Source organism: Pleurodeles waltl, chromosome 3_1, assembly GCF_031143425.1.
Source record: "Pleurodeles waltl isolate 20211129_DDA chromosome 3_1, aPleWal1.hap1.20221129, whole genome shotgun sequence".
Classification (NCBI taxonomy): Eukaryota; Metazoa; Chordata; class Amphibia; order Caudata; family Salamandridae; genus Pleurodeles; species Pleurodeles waltl.
In genome coordinates, this window is record NC_090440.1 from 631,460,585 (window position 1) to 631,481,683 (window position 21,099).

Genomic DNA, 21,099 nt, shown 5'->3' on the forward strand with positions numbered 1-21,099 from the left:
GATGAAAGAAAAGCATATACTAATTGGAACATAACTAATTACATTTCCAGCCTCAATGATAAGGTTGAGCAAGGAAAATCTCCTCCGATACGGGTCATACCCCAACAAGGAAATTTCTGTCTGCAAATAAATGGTAGAACTCCAAACACCAGACAAAGAGAAAGTTTATGTTCCCATACATATGTTTATTCAGCCCTGAATTCACTGCCGTTAGTACCATCTCAAGGTACATACTTCGTTTGCCACGATAGGGCTTATACATGGTTGCCAGCTGATTTCTCTGGTACTTGTTATATAGCCTTTCTTCTTCCCCCTACATACACCGCTCCTGCGAACCATCATAAAAATAGATATGGCAGAGGGATTGTGGATTCGAAAGACACAGCAGGACAAGAGGGAGGAGATTTTCTCAAAGGATTTCTTCCCTTCTGGGGTCCAATGGCCAACAGCAGAAATATAAGGCAATTGGTTCGTGTCGTAGAAACCACCATAGACATCACTGTAGGAGCTTTAAGTAACATTACAGCTGAACTACAGGCTGATCGTCTTATGACCTTGCAGAACCGTGTTGCCTTAGACTTTGTTCTTGCGGACCGTGGTGGAGTATGCAAATTGATCGGATCAAGTTGCTGTATTTTCATACCTAATGACGCTCCGACAGTATACCAAGCTATCTCTAAGTTACACATAATCTCCGAGTCGATTCATCAGGATGAAGGAGATTGGTCCTTTTCAGAGTGGTTTTGGGGATTACTGTCCAAATGGGGTTGGAAGGTATTGACATTCTTTGGAGTAATTTTAGCTTTTATATTCTCTTGTTGTCTTTGTATGCACTGCGGTCCTGCCATCTGCAACCTATGTGCTACTGCATGTATTCCCAAACCCAAGTCACAAAGAGCAGAGAATATCAAAATGATGGTACAGCAACAGCTTGATGACCTCATGGCCATAGACATCGACTCAGATTAACATGAGTTTGTGTATCTTGCCTGAGTTCTGGCAAAAGGAGGGTCTGAGGAAATTCGATTTTTAATACGATCGTATCGACCCGCCATTTTGTGGCCCGCCGCCATTTTATGTTGCCTTCACTCAGGCAGCACAGCGAACGAAGTCCATTCTGCCTTTTCTGCTTATTCTGCAACATGGTGTTCAAAACAGCCTTCTGCCTCTATCTTTACAAGGCTGGTATTAAGGTCTGACCGAGTACACTAATCCCTGTCTGGTTTTCTAATCCTTGTTTCAACTATCTGTAGGCTCACACTATTCTCCGCCGATCTTATCTTATCGTCTGGTCTTCGCTGTCCTTTGCTAGTATTCTCTCATTTCACAACTGTCCTCCAAACGCACACAAACTTATCACACCACATGCAACTTCGTTGTGGATCGGTTAATGAATTAGTTCAAGGGAGGGGTGACAAACACAGCTGGAGGGGAGGCAACCTTAAGTCACTTGATACTTTGTTTTCCAATTCCTTCTATTGGTGCTGTCTTGTTTTCCGACATTTCTATTGGCTCTGTTCTATCTTTACATTATTCTTACTAGCTCCTTTCTATGTGTTCTGGGAGTGTATGTAGTTAATAAATGGTTTTTATACGGTATATAAGATTGTGCGCCACAAAGTAAAGTGGCAGTCTCCTGAGAACATACCTTGTGTACTTCTTGGACAACTGTACTAGCTGCAGCTAATAAAATCTGATCTTTTACGCCTAACAGAGTGTCCCGTGTCTCTGTTAGTTGAGGCAGGTGAATCCAAGGAGATTTTAGGCGTACCCTGCGCCGCCAGGCCCATAAGGTTCTGGTTCTTCACAAGCACCGCTGAACTGGGCCCTTTCAATCAAGCAGCGCTGAACTGGGCACCGCCGTCTCAAGCACCGCTGAACTGGGCACGGCCGTCTCAAGCACCGCTCCGCTGGGCACCGCCGGGCACCGCCGTCTCAAGCACCGCTGAACTGGGCACCGCCATCTCAAGCACCGCTGAACAGGGCCCTTCATCTCAAGCACCGCTCCGCTGGGCCCTTCATCTCAAGCACCGCTCCGCTGGGCCCTTCATCTCAAGCACCGCTCCGCTGGCCACCGCCGTCTCAAGCACCGCTCCACTGGGCCCTTCATCTCAAGCACCGCTCCGCTGGGCACTGCCGTCTCAAGCACCGCTGACCTGGGCCCTTCATCTCAAGCACCGCTCCGTTGGGCCCTTCATCTCAAGCACCGCTCCGCTGGCCACCGCCGTCTCAAGCACCGCTCCGCTGGGCACCGCCGTCTCAAGCACCGCTGAACTGGGCCCTTCATCTCAAGCACCGCTGGCCCATTGGCGGAAGGGGCAGGCCCGCATCTGTGTGGGGCAGGGCTGCAAGAAGCACTCTGGGGACTAGTCCCCCTCCAGTACCAGTGGAGACTGTTATCCACTTGAGAGACTGTGGCTTTGCACTCCCCAGGATTGGACAGTGGGCAACCCACCCACTGTAGAGACTTGAGAGACTGTGGCTTTGCACTCCCCAGGATATGGCAGTGGGCAGCCCACCCACTGTAGAGACTTGTGAGACTGTGGCTTCGCACTCCCCAGGATGGAACAGTGGGCAACCCACCCACTGTAGAAACTTGTGAGACTGTGGCTTTGCACTCCCCAGGATTGAACAGTGGGCAACCCACCCACTGTAGAGACTTGTGAGACTGTGGCTTTGCACTCCCCAGGATGGAACAGTGGGCAACCCACCCACTGTAGAAACTTGTGAGACTGTGGCTTTGCACTCCCCAGGATGGGACAGTGGCCATGGAGGCCCCTCGTGGATCTGGCGTTGTGTACTCATGTGGCTGAGGTACCCCCCCTTCCCTTCCCCCTGAGGTGCCTGTAGTTTTTCGATCTGATGCCCCTGCAGTGTTCTCTCCGTTTAGGTCAGGTATCTTGTGTGGGCCTTGCCCATGTGATTTGGGCCCAGTGGTCCACGGACAATGACAGCTAGAATTATCGGACTTTTAATATTTATGTATATATTAGTTTTAAATGTGTGATCTTTTTATAAGGCAATAATCCAATATATTCGACTGTTTATGATCTATTCCTTTTGTCTTTGCATTCTTTCGGGGGGGCTTGGGGGTTGTAACAGTGATGTACAGATATGCATTGATGTGTGTGTTGTAGTGGGTGGGGGTGGGGGTGGGGGTGGGTGTGTCCCCGTAATATGTTCTCCTCCCCCCTCCCCTGTGTCGCAGGTGCAGTACTCACTGTTGTCTTCTGCGCCGGCGTTCGTGCTCCTGGTAGAGGAGCAGGAATACAATAGCTGGTAGGATGTGTAATTCAGGTTCCATGCGGTCCAGATTCCTCGTGGGGTGTATGGAGGTGAGCGTTTTCGATTTGAAATGTCTGTTTCCGCTGTGTTTTTATCGGCGGGGCTACCGCCCCGGAAAAGGTGGCGGATTGGTGGGTTGTGATAGGGTGGGCGGTACATTGTCTCCTGCCTGTCTGTTGGCGGTGACCGCCGCGCTGTTTGTTTGTCCCGCCGTGGCAGTCGGAGTGTTAAAGTGGCGGTCTCTGTTGGCGGTTTCCGCCAGGGTCAGAATTCAATTTTTTTAACCGCCAGCCTGTTGGCGGGTTAGCCGCCGCTTTAACACCGACCGCCAGGGTTGGAATGAGGGCCTTTGTCTTTTATTTCAGTTTCTGTGCAAACTTCTTCCTATATGGTCTCAGGACTTTGTGCAGAGAAGGGCGAACCCTTTGCACTAGTAGGCCTTGCTGAGGCTTACTTCGACACATGTACTCAGCCATTCTAGAACATAGGCCAAGCACATAGTCCACGATATCCTGTTTGGGCTCTTTGAAAGTCCTCTGTCAGGCTTCCCTTACAAGACTTAGTAGTCCCCTAACAGGGGCCCAATCACAAGTTAAAAAGGAGAAAAACTTACTCCCTTTTGTGGCTCTTCCCTGTAGGCAAACAGCAGGAAAAGAAGCAAGACATCCCATCTCCTTCTGGGTTTTTCAGGGTGCCCTCCAAGCATGCCTCTTAGGGTCTGGTTGAATCTTTCTACCAGCCAATTGGTTTGTGGAAGGTATGGGGTAGTGAACTTGTATGTCACTCCACATTCATGTCACATGTGTTTTAAGTATGCAGAAATAAAGTTTGACCCTCTGTCTAATGCTACCTGCTTAAGGAATCCGACCCTGGTAAAGATACCCATGAGGGCCTTGGCAACTGCAGGTGCAGTGATTGTCCTAAAGGGAATAGCCTCAGGATACCTAGTGGCATGATCCACTACCAATAAGATGTATCTATGTCCTGATGCTGTTGGAGGGTCAATGGGGCCAACAATGTCAACCCATACCCTTTCAAAGGGAACCCCAACCACAGGTACTGGGATTAAGGGGACCTTTATGTTCCCATCTGCCTTGCTACTAGCTTGGCATGAGGGGCAGGAATGGCAAAAGTCATTTTCATTTTGTGACATACTTTGCCAGTAGAAGTGGTTAACCAGCCTACTCCATGACCTGTTCTAGCCCACGTGCCCTGCTAGGAGGATATCATGGGGTAAAGTGAGAAGGAAGACCCTGAACTTCTGTGGCACTACGACCCTCCTGCTTCCACTAGGCTTGAGGTCTCTGGCCTCAGTGAACAGGAGCCCCTCTTCCCAGTAGACTCAGTGGATACCACTGGCATTTACTAGCTCCTCGTGCGCAGCTTGCTGTCTCAGGCCTTCAAGAGTGGGCCTTTGTCCCTTGCACAGAGCTTCCCTAGAGGGTCCCCATGGGCCCAAGAGCTTTGGGCTTTGGGTGGTAAGGCCAGGCTCTTCAGGGTCAGTTCCCTCTAAGGTGGGTGACTCCTCCTTCTCATCCTGAGAAGAGGGGTCCCGTCTTGGGATCTGTTTTGAAGCTGGCCCCCCAGTCTCAATGCCTTTCCTTTTGGGAGGCTGGTCCATTATTTCAGGATCCAGCTGTCCATTTTCTCTTGAACGTTTGCTCTGTTCCCTAGTCTTGACACAAGCCCACTCAGAGGTCACAATCATTACTGCATGAGTTTTTAGCTCTACTTCAGCCCAGGAGGAATGTTCCATCTCAATACCAAGTAGGCAATGTACAGGGATGGATGAGGACGCAACCACTTCTTTTCGCCCTGCTACTCCCCCCCACTCAAAGTTTACCATGGCCATGAGGTGAAACTTGATCTCATTGTCTGCATTGGTGACAGGATTAGACGTCCCTACTAGGAACTGAGTTGAGGGAACCAGGTGCTGAGATAACATGGTGATACTAGCCCCTGTACCGCTTAAAAATTCTGTTTTCTCCCCATTAATCACAGGGTGCTGCCTGTATTTGTTCATGTTGTTTGGCCAGGCAGCATAGGATAAATCTACCCCACCCTCAGTGACTAATGTTGCCTCTGTGGGGACACTGACATGGCCAGGCCACACCTCTGACCTCATCTGGATATTGGCAACTGCATTTACTGAAGGTTGCCTAGAGTCATTATTTTTGTTTTTACAGCCAGAGTCTCCAGTTTGATGCCATTTGGTTTTACAGCCTTGGCACTAAGCCTTGCTGGGGTAAAAGTGTTTCCCTTTGTACCCTTCCCTGGACTGTGAGTAGTCTCTGGTCCCTCCTTCCTGTGCAGGTTTTTGGGGGCCTTGAGAAGACTCTTTGTTGTTTTTACCCTGGCTCCCACTTTTCCCTGGGGGGAGGGGGCTTTTTGGCCTCTTTCTTTTGGTCTCCCCCACCAGTAGTAGTTTTGGTCAACCTTGTTTTGACCCAATGGTCTGCCTTCCTCCCTAACTCTTGAGGGGAATGTGGACCCAGGTCTACAAGATGTTGATGTAGCCTATCATTGAACAATTTCTCAACAGATGCTCTTTCACAAACAAACTGTACAACCCATCATAATCTTGTACCTTGTTCCCAGCTTACCAACCACCCAGCATTTTTACTGAATAGTCAACAAAGTCAACCCAGCTCTAGCTCTGGAATTTTTTAGCCTCCCTGAACTTTATCCTGTACTCTTCAGTTTTAAATCCAATGCCCTCAATCAGGGTACCCTTCATAAGGTCATAGGATTTGGAATCTGCCTCATTCAGTGTCAGGAGCCTATCCCTGCACTTTCCTGAGAATAACTCCCACATAAGTGTGGCCCAGTGTTTCTTTTCAATTTTCCATTCAATACATGCTCTTTCAAAGGCAGAAAACCATTTCACTATATCATCCCCTTCAGTGAAGGGAGGGACAACTCCTTTTGAGAGTGTGATGTTGAAAGCTTATTCTTTCAACACGTGTATGCTGCCACCAGAGATGGGTGTGAAGCCTAACTCTTTTCTTTGTTTTTCTATTGCCAAAAGCTGACTTTCTAAAGCCAATCTTTTGGTCAGCCCGGCAAGTTCTTGGTCTGTGTCTGTGGGTGCTTTAGAGTTGCTGTGGGAAAAGGAGCTACCCTCATCCTCCATCTCCACAGGATTGTCATCCTCCTCAGATGCATCATCGTTATCAGCTGGGGGGTGATATTTTTCATACTGGGCCACCAGAATCCTAAGTTTCTCTGTTTTCAGGCTTTTTTCAGTTTGAATCTTGTATAGTCTGCAGAGTCCCCTTAATTGGTCATAAGTATATGCCTAATAAGGTTCCAGTTTGAGCTCTGGAATTCTGGCCTCTGTGTCAGACATTTTTATCTTACTAAAGTTGGGACCTTTTTAGAAGTTAGAATTACCCTTTTTGGATAACAAACTAAAGCAAAGACTTTAAAAGTTTTTCTAAAGTTGTGGGGACCTAACAAGGGCCCTAACAATTACTTTCAAAAATTTGTAAAAAATAGTAGTCAATTAGAAAAATCAAAACAATTATATAAAGACAATTTAGAGAGTTCCTCATGTGTTCACACAATTGAAAAAGTGGTATCAGCAAATTCAAAGTTTTTATTCCACCGCTGATACACCAAATGTAGGAGGCTGGGCTCTCTGTAGTGTGAAAACTGGGCACACTGTGCAGGAGGTCTGGGCGGCCACACGTTGGTTTCCAGAGGTAAAAATTAGACCACCTAAAGCTTCAATTTGTAAGGTAGCTGGTCAAGCAGTTATGCTAATCCAGGAGATGTGCTAAGTATTTTCTGTACTCACAAATCCAAGCATGCACCACACACACTCAATGAATAACTCAAGACTAGAACTTAAAAACATACTTCAGACTTTTATATAAATTTCAAGACCAGGGCTACATGTACAAAGCTTAAGAATTGCGAGTCGGAAATAGCAACTCAATGCGAATCGCTATTTCCGACCTGCAAAACGGGATGTAAGAAAAAATTGCAATTCCATTTTGCGAGTCAGTGCCGAGTCACATCGTAATTTGCGAAATCGCAAATTGCTAATTCCTAAATTGCACATGGATGTGTCACTGAGTCGCAAATTGTGACTGTGTCGCAATTTGCAAACGGGTGCAGAAGAAAAGAGAAAACACACTTCCTGGTGCTGTTTGATGACATTGAACCAGGAAGTACCCCCCATGGAACTGGGAGGAGTCTAGCCAGCACAGACAGCAGAGGCACACCCAGCTGAGAGGAGCAACTGCAGCCATGGCAACTCAGACTAAGGAGGCAACCACTGCAGGGAGGAAGAGAAAGCTCAAATTCTCTGATAAGGAGCAGTAGGTCCTGACTGAGGTGTGCTGCCTCCACCATGAGGTCCTGTTTGGCAAGGCAGCAATGAGTGCCCCTGACACACAAAAAAAGAAGATTTGGATGGACATACAGAGCAAGATCAATGTGATAGGAGTCAGCCATCGCACCATTGAGGAGGTTCGCAAAAGGTGGTACAACCTTAGGGCAAGAACCAAAGAAAGGGTGGCAGAGCGGATGAGGGATATGCCTGGAACAGGTGGAGGACCATCCACAGTACCACATCCTTCAGCCATAGAGAGCATGGTGGAGACCACTCTGGAGCCAGAGGCTGTGATTGGAATTAGGGACCTGGACAGATCAGCACCTGGAACCTCCACAAGTAAATAGCAAATCTCACTTATGTGCACCATTCAAGGCACCATTCACACAAGCACAGTCCACAAAAGCATGAATTAGCCAAATTTGTTCCATGCCTATTTTGCAACCTCAAGGACAGTGCATTATGGGCAATGTAGTGCAGTAGTCCAACTATTTAGGAGTCTTTATTTTGATACGCCACACATCCGAGAGGCACTGACAGTGTATCCCCTGTGTCCCACAGGTCTCCCTCAAGTATCCACAGATGACCCTAGTGTGCAGGGAGATGACGATGCCACCATGACAGCAGACAAAGCGGTCAGCATTTCTGCAGGGAAAGTGCAGTACTACACAACTGTCCTTCGTGCACCGAAGAGACAGATGTGGACACTGAGTAAGGAAACCTGACACCTAGGCCACAGATGGGTGTGAGTCGGCCACTTCAAACAGCAGGGTCTGGGCGGAGACAGCGTCATCAAACACAGGATGCAGGTGAGGAGGATGTGGCATCTGAACAATTCCTTGGACTAGAGGCATCTCTACTGAGCAGTCACCACCTGCAAAATAAACAAATGCGGTTGATGAACCGGAACCTGCATAGACTGCAACAGACCTTCACACAAGGATTTGTCAATGTTGAATCACAATTTTCCAACATGAACAGCAACTTGGTAAACATCACCACCGCCATCAATGACCTGTGCAGGGAAAGGGTTGTGGATCGGGCCCATGCAAGGCGCAGAGAGTGCAACACTGCTGCCGTTTCGACCAGCTCAGTCAGTCCATTGGCCGCCTAGCCACCACAACTACCTGCCTGTCACGGCGCACTGTCACGCTACAGGTGGAACTAGGCCATTTTGCCAGAGATGTGGCAAGGGGACTAGGGAGCATCAGTGCTGCAGTTGACCTCATACAGACCTCCCAGGCAGCAAGGGGTATTGGTGACACCCCTCAGGAAAGTGAGGACATCTCAAGTGTAAGCAGCGTGTCTGCCTCAGATGCACACATCCTGCGTAGTAGCAGTGCCCGTCAGACATCAGGGGACAAACCAAGCACGGGCCATTGTGGGCGTAGCCAGAGGAGGGTGTGATGTTGTCTACCTGGATTTAGCCTGAGGCACATGATATTAATATGTCAGACTTTGTTACATTTTACTTCTTTACTGCTAGTTAAAGGTCAATGTTTCAATAATACACTCCTGACATTAAAGGAATTTTTGTGTTGTACAACCTGGCTATGTGTGGCTTACATTTGTGAGTGCTGTAACGGTTGACATGTACCTGCCAAAGTAGTGAGTTGCAATGTGGTCCCGTCTCCGTCTGCCCTCCAGTGCGATGCTACCATCCCCAGGCTGTCGTTCCGGTGGCTCTTGCTCCTCATCCTCAGAATCTGTGTCATCGAGGGTGAGATGTAGCCCACGTCTGGTTGCTATGTTGTATAGGATGACACATGTCGCTACAATCTTGCATGCAGTCTCTGGGGCATACTGGAGTGCACCACCACTTTTGTGCAGGCCTCGCAAACGTGACTTTAACATGGCAGAGGTCCTCTCAATGACGGTTCTGGTTCGTCGATGCCCAATGTTGTAGCACCTCTCATTCTGATTGGCAGGTGTTAGATATGGGGTGAGTATTCATGGCCTCAGAGCATATGCACTGTCACCTGTGGAACAAAAGAGAAGACATGAGCATGGCTTCACATGGTTATGCAGTGACATGTATTTATGACATTGGTGTTTACTACACAGTACCTAATAAATATCCTTCACCAAACTCCCCACGTTCTAGGTGTTGGTGTATCACACTGTGCCTGAATATGCATGCATCATGTGTGCTCCCTGGACATTTTGCCACTATATCAGTTATTACATTTGGGCATCACATACCACCTGTATGTTAAGTGAGTGAGTACATTTGCTATTGTGGAACACATATTCCAGATTTGCAAGTGGGCAAATGGGTATATGTGTCCAGTCCACACACCTTATTACATGGGGAAAGTTTGCAATTCTGTAAAAGTCCAATTTGGTGTTGTGTATTTCCTTCTCATTCCTGGGTAGGCATATGTATTTGGACATGTGTGTGGGTATGGCATCTAAGAACCGTCTAAAAAATCATGACAGGGCACTTTGGGACACCCCACCAGAAACAGCAATCTCCCCCTGGTAGGTACCCAAGGCCAAGAGGTGCAGTGAGCAGAGCACTTGAACATGTGTGAGGATGGAGCAGCTGCACAAGGTCTGGCGTTCCAGCGGAGGTTTCAACAATTAATAATCTCTAAGATTACTGCGCTGCTCAGTCTGTATTTGTCATATATTTCCTCCTCAGTTTGTTGAAATATGGTCTGCCTGGTTCTGTATGTGCTCTCCTGTCTCCGCCTCCTCCCCCTCTGCTGGGCAGCCTGGACTTGCCTCCTCCATGCAATCACGTAGAGTGCAGCAATTTTGAGAAACCCGGATGCCTTCTGGGTCTGCTTTTATACTTTGGTTCTAGTTACCACCTGTTTAGAATCAGTGCTAATCTGGGTGTGCAAAATGGGCTTTTTGAGACTATTCGCTATTTGCGACTGCCTTGTACATGCGGTTTGCGACTCACAAATTGCGATTTCTTATTTGCGAGTCACAATCACTAGTCGCTAATTTTTGCGATTCAGTAATTGTTTGCATCGCTATTTGGGACTGCGAAATGGCATTGGTAAATACCATTTCGCGTTTTGCACTGTCGCAAATAGCCCTGCGACTAAGTTGCCAGTCTCAAATTGTACGTACATGTAGCCCCAAGATCTTTAATATACATTAAGTACTTTTTTAGATATGACTTTTCAATGTTTTAATAAAGTTAGTCTTTCTGTGCGTAATTACGCACCATAGGAATCAATAGGCAGTCACTTTTAAAAATGCATTAAAAATCGTATGGTTGAATTACCAATCTGTTCTTTTGCAGGGTGGTTGGAATACTCGGTGGGCACACAGTGTCAGCTGGAGAGCCTCGGGTGGCTCCCAGTTCCAGTGGGAACAGCGTTGAAAAGTTTCTTGGTACAGGCACAGGGCCACCTGGAGGGACCACTTGGAAAAGGAGTTGGTTTGCAGATTTGTGCAAGATGGTGCCTAGGGGTCCCCTTGGGCTGTTGATGTTGTAAGGGGTTGGGGACTTGGGGCACACAGCAGATCCCACAATGCAAGGCCAAGGGCGTCCAGGTGCAAGGTGATTTGGAGGTCTTGGATGCTGTGCGCAAAGGGACCCTTTGGAGCTGGAGGTAAGTCTACTTCTGTGGGTCTTACAGGTCTTCATGCATGCTCTGGCGGGAGGTCCAGGGCTTCATTGAAGTCCCTCAACTGGGGCTTCCTCCTGGTCCAGTTTCAGCTCTGGGTGAGCTGTTTTTGGATTTGTCCAATGTGCACTGACAGTACCTGGGGTATTGGCACAACTCGACCACAGGAGGGCGCTGAGTCACCAAATTGGCCCACCTGCAGAGCATGTCTGGACTGTTGTTGGGATTGTGTTAGGTCCAGCTGCAACTTCTGGTTGCAGAGATATTGTTTAGTCAGTAAAGTGTCCCTCACCAGTTTACTGGTCTCTTATAGGTTTCTGTGGTTTATTGAGTGGTGCCTCCACTCAGGAGGGAGATCTCGGATGATCTCGGGGGCCAATCTTAGGCTATTTGCAAAGTCTAGAGGTCCTTGGGGTCTTTTGAGGTTGGTCCAGTGGTTAGCTACTTCGCAGCTGCAATTGTCGGGACTCTGGTGCAGCAATCAGGGGTCTTGGAGCCTCTTCTGGTGCAGCAGGTCCTCTGTTCTCGTCCTAGCGGGTTCTTTGGTGCTGTCTCCTTTTCTTCCAGATGAATCTAATTTCTTGGACTAGGGGAGTACACTAAATACTGAATTTATTGGTCATTTTAAGGGGAACCTGGATGTGTCCAATGGGACACTTACCCTTGGGTGGCTACACCCACTACAGTGACCACTTCTTGTGGGAAGCGTCACTTCCCTAAACCTCATTGGCTATTTTCCTGCCATCCAACATGAAGGAAAATGAAATGGAGGGTCCACTTCACCTGCAAGCCCCTAGGGTTGGTGCATGCTCAGTGAGGCCACTCCTCCTACCCTTTGCATGGTTGCTCCCCTTTACTCCCACCAAAAGTGGGGGTTTGCAGATGGGGGCCATCTGCTGCTAGCAGCAGGCCTGGGAGCTTGAGTTTCAGGGGCAGTAGCCCTTTGAAGCTCACTACCAGGATGTTGTACATTCCCAAGGGAGGGGTTGTTAGCTCCTCCACCCAGGAAGGGCATTTTTTTACAAACCAGAGATCCAAGGCTCTCCCCAGGTTTGTATGTCGGCTGTCTGGAAGCGGCAGGCTGGATGGAACCAGTCAGCAGCTATGCCAGTTAGGTTAGCTTTTGCAGGGGGCATCTCTAAGGTGACCACTAGGTACATTTAGGGTTAAATCCAATACTGGTATCATTTTGGATTTAACATTCTGAGTTGTTTGATACCAAACAACCCAGGGTGCAGAGTGGCCAATGTGTAGCTGGGGAACTCATGTGTGACCAGTGTCCAGTACATGTACTTAAAATGGCTGCTCTGTTTACTCAATATGTCCCAGGTTTGGCAAGGACACAGTGGGGGCATATTGCTCATGCAACTATGCCCTCACATATAGTATGGTGCACCCTGCCTTGGGGCTGTAAGGCCTACCAGAGGGGTGACTAACCCATATCATATGTAGTGTAGGGTGGACATGGCACATAGGGAGTGTGCCATGTCGAGTTTGCCTTTTTAGGTTTGCCCCAGTACACTCAGGCTGCACTGGCAGTGCTGGGTGCATCTGGGTGGCCTAAAGGGTGGCACAATCAGTGCTGCTTCCCGCAAGGGCCTCCTCATACTATCCCATGCACAGGGTCTTACAGTGATATGTAAGAGTGTATCCAAATGTTCCAAGCATCATAACAGATTTAGGGGAAGATCTCTGGCCTAGCAGTGAACCTGATTAGCAGGGGCCCTGAGCACTACAACTTCTAGGACACATCAACATGAGGAAAAAAGTGTGGGTTAACCATGCAAAAAGAGGCCTCCTCTCACAAATGGGTCTTCCAAAACTGCACTGACCACCTGGTGTTAGTCACCACTTTGGTCAGATCCCCTTGTATGAGATCATTGTTAGTATGGTATATGTTAACTCCCAAATATTTGAACATGTGATGATTCCACTTCATCTAACGTCCACCACCACCAACCCCTGTTACCTGAGTGGGGACAGGCATGTTTTGGATGGATTAACTCACAAACCAGACACGTTCCCAAAACCCTCCAACTCATCCAGGACAGGCGGGACAGTCCGCTGCATGTCACACAAGTAGAGGAGCGTGCCATCTGCATATAGGGAGATGGTGCCCTCTGTGCCATTTTTTTATATCCCTCATTCTGGGCCCTTGCTCCTGAACAAGACTGTCAGAGTCTCTGCAGCCAGCACAAATATCAAGGGGGAGCACATGTGCCTCATGTCATGGCCTGTAATCCACTTTCTGATCCCCTGTCCCACCCCATGCTTTCTAGCACCGCCATCAGGTACAACCACCTCACTGTGGCAAATGCTTTCTCAATGTCTAGGGACATACCCACTGGTGGTGTATGATCTCTTGGTGTTAGTTCCATTATGGAGAATAGTTGCCTGAGGTTTAGGAATGTGTTCCCCTTGGAATAAACCCATTGTGGCTATGGTCAATCAAGATATTGATTATGGGCAGGCAGTCTATTAGCCAGCGCATTCCTGAGTATTTTGAAATCTGTGTTAAAGAACAATAAAGAAACACAGATAAAGGTAGTCTCGGCACAACTAAGCGCCTCGTTGTGTGTCTGAGGCATGATTCCTATCTCCTTAGCTTCCTCAAGCACTTTAAGAAGCTTTGGGGCCAGTGCTGCTCTACATGCCACATAAAACGCCATCAGGGGACTGTCCCTGCCCAGGGTCTTCTGCATGCCATTTGATCTACTGCAGTGCATATTTCCACTACTTTGAGCGATTCATCTAGAGTGGATCTCTGCAGGAGATTGGGCCTTGGAAGGGGCACCTTCCCAACATAAGAGCGCACGGTCACATCATCTGTTTTACCTACAGAACCATAGAGCATGGTGTATTACTCGAGAAATGTCTCATTCATTTCGTTTGGGAGGTGATTACCTCTTCTGTTAGCGATCATATAGCTGCTAAGCAGACTCACAGTTGTTTTTATATATGATTTGAACCAAGGAAAGTGTTATAAGGTAAACAGTTTTAAAATTAAAAATACTTTGCTGTTTCAAAAATCAACACAGTGCAATTTTCTGTCTTCAATGTTAGTCTACGGAAGGAAAACGAGAATGCTGCTTCTCAGGTAAAACACAACTTACAACGCCAGTCTTCAGGGTTTCAGGCTAGTACTGGACAAGGTTCACGTTGGTACCAAGTGTGCACCCACACCGGCAGGGAGCAGCTGGCTGCAAAGGTCAAATTCAGTGCCCAATGTTAGTCAATGAAGACTGGGGGGGGACTGAAGACATGCTGCCCCCAGGTAAGTACAGGCGGTGTCAGAGGTTGGTCTCCAAGCATTAAGGCAAGCACCGGGTGGGCCACAAGACAGCACCACACTTACACCCTCAGCAGCACAGGGCACCTGGGTGCAGTGTGCCAACACAGCGTTTGATACACAATGCTATCCAATGGAGACAGGGGGTACCAGCTGCACGTTGCTTCCAGGTGAGTAAAGTGGGGTCAGGGGTGGATCTTCTGGGGTTGAAGCTAGGACAAGGTGGGGCCACAAGGCAGAACAAAACTTGCACCCTCAGCAGCACAGGGACTTCCAGGTGCAGAGTGCCAACACAGCCTCGTGCTCCTAGTATTAGTCAATGCAGGAGATCACTTTCAGAAACTTACTGCAGGCTCTGGCCAGGGGGAGGAGGGAGAGGTCAACCCACAACTGCCTTGTACGTTAAGATTCCAGGGGTCATAAGGTCACCAAGGTTCTAGCTCCCCAAGGCCCAGGGGCTCCAAGTGTCGGAAAAAGATTAGCGGGTAGATCGCGGTCAGGAGGAGCCCTTGGATTTAGACTGCAGGCTTTGCTGCAGAGTCTGGCATACGTCAGCCCACAATGGACTCTGGGTCAGAAGCACTGGGGAACCTTCACTGGACTGGTGGGCCACTTGGATTAAGGCCATGGGCGTCAGGTGCAAAGGTGGGTCCAGGCAGCGGTTTCGCTGTTCCTCAGACAGACTTCTTTCTTCTTTGGAGATGGTTCTTTTGGACAGGTCCGCTGTCAATGGGAGTTCTTGTCCCTTATTGAAGGCAAGCAGTCCTCCCAAGGCTTTGTAGGTCACTGGGCTGCAGGACAATCATCTTCTGAGCGCAAGTTTCTTTGAAGGCTGCAGACAGGCCGGTAGGGCTAAGGCCAAGTTAGTTGGTGTCTTCAGTCTTTTCTGCTGGGTAACTTCTGTTTTGCCCATCTTCTTAGGTTGACAGGAAACTGATTCTAGCATTCAGCGGTACCATCTAAATACTGAATTTAGGGGTGTCACAAGGAGTCACAGGTGGTAGCCAATGGGCTACTCATCTTCAGGGTAATAACACCCTGCCTATGACAACTTCCTTTGGGAAGTGGGTACAGCCCTAACCCTATGGGCTCAATTCCTTCCACACAGGATGGAGGAATTTAAATAGTGTCTACTTTAGCTCGTCCACCTTAGGGGTGGGACTGGAATTAAGTGGGCACTCCTAAATTGACTATTTTTCCCACCTGTTTTGCCACCAAAGGTGGGGATGGGATGGAGGGTGGTCCTCTCCACCATTTGGACAGGCCTGGGTCCCATTACAAAAGCATCAAGGCCTTTGAAGCTCCCTGTCCTGGGATGTCCAAACTGGTTGGGAGAAGAGGTAACACCCCTGCCCAGTGCAGGCTTTTGTCTCTGGGCCTTGAGAGCACTGGCTCTCACTGTGGGGGTCCAGAAACATATCTGTGGTTGCTGAACAGGCCAGAACCAGTTAGTCAACACAATAGTAGCTGGAAGGTTTTCAGGGGCACTGCTAAGGTGCCCTCTGTGTGCGTTTAAAAAAAAATCCATCACTGGGGTTGGTGAGGGTTTATTATTCTGAGATGATTGATACCAAACATCCCAGGAATCAGAGAAGCCATCATGTAGCTGGGGAACTCGTAATGACCAGTGTCCAGCACCTGTACTTAAAATGGCTTCCCTCTACAATTACTATGTCTGAGAATCGACAGAGAAATAGGAGTGACATATCTGTTCAAGCAGAAATGATCTCACATGTAATATAATGCACCCTGCGTTAGGGCTGTAAGGCCTTCTAAAGTGGTGAATTACAGATATTGCATGCAGTGTTTAGGGGACATGGCACACATGTTGTGTTTTCAATTTGGGAGCACCTTCTCTTGCAGGCTGCAATGTCAATCTGCATAAGGTTGGTGTTGGGTCCCAGGGCTCCTTAGTCAAAGGTGCATCCAAAACCAGGTAGAAAGTGGGGGGATACTGCAATCAGAGCACGGCTCCCTACACTCATGCCACAGACAGCAGCTAAATTGCTAAAGTTACACAGGCCTTATAAGCTTCAGACAGCAAACAAATTACACCCATCTTCCAGGCCCTGGTGACAGAACTGCGTAGTGATAATCTCATAAACACCATATCTGTAACCCAACATCTTTTTGTTTACTAAATTAAAGTCTCAGATTAGTCTTCTATGACTGTTTGAATTTTATAGAAATTCTTTGCGCATTAGGTCTTTTTTTAGACAATTTTGGCTTCATTCCAAAGTAGTCATTCATTAAAAGAGATCTACTATGAGCAGGAGCCAGACTTCGGCATAGAAACAGTTAATAAAGTTGAAGATGTTTTGACTAAAACAATATCTTACCCTCCCATGATGTGTGAATAGACAGAGTCAATAAAAAAGAGCAAATGCTCTCTGGCAGTAGAAAATAAGCACCATAAAAGGTAACTGGAAACAAAGGTGCTTGAGATCAGGTGAAAATAAACCCCGAAATTATAACCATTCATCACTCTCCTGAACAGCCTTCAACGCCCATAAAAGCAACCTCAAATGTATAGTGCTATACTACAAGAAGACAATTGAGACTGATGGAATGGAAGTGGACACAATACACTCAGCTTTTAACCTTTCTAGACAATACTCGGAAAGAAGAAATTATGAAACCAACATCTTTGAGGCAAAAGCCACCTACCTCAGGTCACACTTCAATCAAGCAGGAACCAGGCCAAAGAAATCATTTTATAGAATCGAGCAACATACCAAACCTATGTTGAAATCCATGATCATCCCAACTAAAGAAAGAAGCAAGGAAATATCAGATTTCATCAATGAGAAGATTAAAAAGATTACAAAATTACCTGTCTTCCCAGTAACACCATCAGCATCCCACTAACCTCAAAAGGGGAGATTGCTAGGGCTGTTGAAAACACTAAATTGATCACACATATCATAGACTTGATCCCTGCCATATTAATTCAAGAATGCAGAGAGGATATAGCACAGTATTGGACTCATCTGAGCAATACCTAAAAGACAGAAAGAGATATCCCAGACTATCTGAAAATGCGACAAGTGAGTTCTATCCTCCTGAAAACAACTGACTCTGAACCAAATGACCAATACAACTTTTGGCCAGTAACTAACCTTTTGTTTCTTGCAAAAATTCATGAAAGCTGCGTTGTAACTGATCATAATCAATACACGTTATATCCAGGAGCAAAACCTGTCAAGTGACTTTCAGTCTGGCTTCAGAGTGTGATATAGCACAGAAACAACTATACTTTATATCATCGATGATGCATGAGACCTACTAGACAAGGGTGATTAGTGTCTGCTCCTATCATTAGACCCATCAATGGTTTCCAACAAGGTGTTTAACAAAATGAGACTGGGGGTAAGTGGATAACTGCTCAACTGGTTTTCCTGCTAGTTAGCCAACCTGTCACAACAAGATGAATGGATGTCATGCTGAAGCAACTGTCAGTACTCAAGAAATACCCCAAAGTTCCACTCTTTCACCTATTCTTTTCAATCTTTATGTGGAACCGCCAACATTGATTCTAAAACCGGTTAACAACCTCCCTTTGCTATGTGGATGACACTCAGCTGTAATTCAACGTTTCATCTCATCCAACATCCTAATCAAATCCTCACTAACATTCAAACATGGTTATTCTCCAACCATGGGAAACTGAACCCTTTTAAAACAGAATTCCTTCTCATCCACCTCCTGCTAAACAGGCATCTGTACTGCCAGCGCAGGTGTTTTAATAAGAATTGTTAATGAGTGTTTATGTATTTTGAATAATGAGTTTATGTAGAAAAAGTATTAAAGTAAAAAAATAATGCACGCATTTGAAAATTTGATCACAAAGAAAGGCAACCAATGTTAATGGAGTGTACTAATCAATGATTAATACTTATGAAACATTGAATATATGTCAGACTAAGGCAGTAAAATGTCATTTTGAGAGTTATGAAGTAAGTTTTAGCTTTATTAATCATGGGCCTAAACTTAGGGAGAGTCTTGGCCTATTTTGCCTGGCCTCATGTAGAAGCTGTATTTCTTAGCGTTTAGTAAAAATGCTAACCAAATGAATTAAAATGTCTGTTGTATTGTTTAAATGTGCTAATAACGGAAGCTTTTTGTGTGAACCGACTACTAGGAGATGATGTTCTTGCTAATGCAACATTTTATGTGTAATGTGTGTGAGACTGACCTTCCTAGGACAAGAACAATGAAGATAATGACTAGAGTGGAAGCTGCAACAATATTGTTACCTGACAAGCTGGATGATGAGGACATCGCAAGATGAAACAATCAACAATATGAGAACGGAGAAATATTAGAATTCATAGATTTTGGATAGTAGTTTTATCGGACAGAGTGTGAACCTACGCTTAACTGACCAATAGGAAATTAGGGGATAGTTTAGGTGACTTTGATATAACATCCCTCATTCTGAGACAGACAGACATTCTGCCCCATTTTCTGACCGAAAGGTTATTATTTTCTTATGCTCCTTTACTAGAGACGTGCTTATCTTTAATGACTAACAACTTTGCCCACCTTTTTCTGACTGAGAGCCTGATGCCTTGCTGATTGACTGATGTCCAAAGGACGAAGAATTATTCTGCTTTGCTGATCCATACCGAAGATACGTACACCCTGAAATGTGATTATTATGCATATTTGCTTTTCGTTTTTAGGAACCAACTGCGCTGTTTTGTCTATGGCTCTACCACAGTTAGATGTATTTCCAAATTTGTGTTACTAAATTGTTTTGCATGAAGCCCAACATGCTGATGCTAATCTGATGTTAGTTGAGGATCCTGACTTATGATAACTGAGACTAATGCTTGATGGATTTTTCTGCTTAACTACATGTATTACATCTCGTTGATGCAGCTGGCTCTGTTATTGATTTGCACTGTAACTTTAGAATGTGTTGTAGTCCAAGCTTTGATTAGATTGCATTTCTTCTGCTGCTTTGGGCAACCAGTGTTCTTTCTAGATATGTTTCATTTGATTTTGAGATCAAAATACAATTAGAAAACTGGTAGTGCCCCACAATCAACAATATTTGAAGGTCCAGTTCTTTAGTATAGTGTTATTCAAATCTTCTCTTTATTCTTTTTTCTTAGTACAGCACACCTTCATAGCAGAAACAGCCAACCCGTTTCGTCCTTAGGAAAGGACTTCTTCAGGGCTGTAATGTAATAAATATAACTCCCTTTCAGTGTACACATACACCTATATATCAACAAACATGACTAACAAAAAACATTGAGAAACACAACAGAATAATAAGTATAAAGAATATAAATTTTTTAAAGGGCAAAAAACATATTCCTAAAAAGCTTTTAAACTTTACTCAATATCCTATGACAAAAAGAAAAAGCCTGTCAAGAGAATACCTCAATTTATACAAAACAGAAAATATATATACAAAGAACCTACAAGTAATATACATAATGACCTATTATGCATAGAAACAAAAACAGTTTGACAACTATAAAAAATAATAAATAAATAAACAAACAAATAAAAACGTGAAAAAGACCTACTACCCAGAACCTATAATTAAAAAGCACCCCCCAAGGATATCTTACTTAGTTTTAAACCAAATTGTTTTTAAAATTGAAAAAATTGTTTAGATATCCAATTATGTATACTTACTAATCTATATTATAAGGTTATGGAGGATATGCTTAGAATTTAATAAACCTTGTTTCACCCCAAAAAAACAAAATCCTTATACCAAGCTAGTGCAAATAATATTAGACTTTTATTCGTGCCATAATTATTTGCTTAAATGAAAGACCTTACACGTACCAAACAGTTCGACTCCACTTCGGTCCACCATACTCAACAGATCATTTCACATGTAATATTAAATGCATCCAAAGTAAATGCCTAGTATAAGAAAAAACACTGCATCACTTTTCCAAAAGAGAATTCTTACTTCTAATTGCCAAAAGTTACCAGCTACATTTATTAATCTAATAATCTGTCATCATTAATAAAAAGAAAGATTAAAATATCATTAATTAGTTTGTTAAATAATACCCAATGTCCATTGTGGCAAATAAGCTCTACATTTCAATCTATTCAGTGGCAATTGTCTACCACTCACAGTCCAATAGGATCGTCAACATTATTCTGAACTAGCAGTATATCAACTGTTCCTTACACTCATAAGAAACAACTCTAACTCGGTTATAGCAGTTGCGTATTAGTATATAATGCCAAAATCCCTAAACAGAATACTCATGAAACAAGTTATATATGTGTATAACAATGTTACTTAAAAACAACCAAAGAAAGATTCTCACAAGGCAAGTTATAAATATTTTGTAACTCTCGCCAATACTCATAGAGCAGCATAATTAAATCCATATCTTTCCTTAATCACATATTACCGCATAGCGTTAACATTTGCCATAAATTATTTTATAGTTAAAAGCCCTAAATGAAATTCAAAATGATTACGATGTAACATTTCACGAAAAGCTTTTTTAAATTTGACAATACCTTCATGCATGCCAAGAAAAGGGGGAGTAACGGTCCTTCGGTATTCGTACGCAAAACATATAACAAACCGAGTTGTTCGAAATACCTGC